Source organism: Saccopteryx leptura, chromosome 9 (genome assembly GCF_036850995.1).
Source record: "Saccopteryx leptura isolate mSacLep1 chromosome 9, mSacLep1_pri_phased_curated, whole genome shotgun sequence".
Taxonomy (NCBI): Eukaryota; Metazoa; Chordata; class Mammalia; order Chiroptera; family Emballonuridae; genus Saccopteryx; species Saccopteryx leptura.
In genome coordinates, this window is record NC_089511.1 from 25,532,084 (window position 1) to 25,533,301 (window position 1,218).

At 38.4% G+C, this 1,218-nt stretch overlaps 1 non-coding gene across 1 annotated transcript; it reads right to left on the reverse strand.

Annotated features, from left to right (window-relative positions):
• Window positions 1-350: 350 nt before the first annotated feature.
• LOC136381675 (small nucleolar RNA SNORA76) lies at window positions 351-476 on the reverse strand. Its single transcript, XR_010747151.1, has one exon. It is a non-coding gene; the product is annotated as a small nucleolar RNA SNORA76 (small nucleolar RNA).
• Window positions 477-1,218: the final 742 nt, after the last annotated feature.

A 1,218-nucleotide genomic window follows, 5' to 3' on the forward strand; every position in this document is an offset into this window, starting at 1 on the left:
TAATCAGACCCATTTTACTCCACAAAGGCAAGAATGCCTCTCTGACCCACCACAGACTTTTAAAAACATTTATTAGTCCAAGTAAAAGATGGCACAGTAAGCATGACATCAATCTCATTGTATATGGTTTTAATTCCTTTTCATGACGTCTATATTTCATGGGGACAATTTTAAATTTTTAATTAATTAATTTATTTTTATTTTTGGCATGCCACAGAATTTTAGGAATTAGTTTATGTGCACCATGAGATGAAAAAGGTTGAAAATCGCTGCTGCAGGGCATTTCAGCATTAGCTTAAGGATTGGGGTCATCAAAATCCTCAGAAATCTTGCCCCCATGGCGGTGCTGGTCTTGTTGTTCTGGGTTAAAGGGGCTGTTGGGATGGAGCCACTGTTGGCCCCAGTTATGCACAAGTTCTAATGCTGAGGCTTGACCCCGAGCCACATGTAGGCACAGCAGGGACCCGGTGAAGCATGAGACAGTGAAACCTTGTTTTTAAATACATCCCATAAGAAAAAAATAATTAAAAAATCAAAAGTTGTTTTTGATTAGGTAGCTCAGATGTTAGAGTTTTGTCTTGATAAGCCAAAGTTGCAGGTTTTATCCCTGGACAGGGCGCATTCAAGACTCAACCAATAGAGGCATAAATAAGTGGAACAGCAAGACTGATGTTTTTCTCACTCTCTCCCCCCTTCCTCTCTCTCTAAAATCAATCAATCAAGTTTTTTAAAAGTAAGAGAAAATAACAAGAGCTTGTTATGAATATGGCAACAAATGAGGAAACGAGCATGAGGCTGATAATTTTAAGAAATGCTGAAATGCTGCCAGGGGGTCAGGCAGTTGCCAGCCGCCTAGTTATTTTCTGCATAGTTTTCACATCACTGTCCAAATGTATTTGGCAAAATGGAAGTTTAGTTATTGCTGAAATTGTTTGCAAGGCTCTAAGAAAAATTCTTTACAACATGTTTGGGATAATAAAGAATTTGGATGAAAGAAAACTGTGATAGATGGTTTCTCTTTGAGGTCTATTGTAGTCACTGTGGCAGCCCAACCTAAATCTTACTATCTGGCTGTGGAGGTACTCCAAGGGAAAAATGTTTCATTTTCTTTGTGAAGAGCTGTCTGACACAGGAAAACTTCACCTTCAATAAGATCATTTCTGGGCACAGGAACAATTGAAACATTATTTCTTCAAAATCACTGGAATATACTCCAGA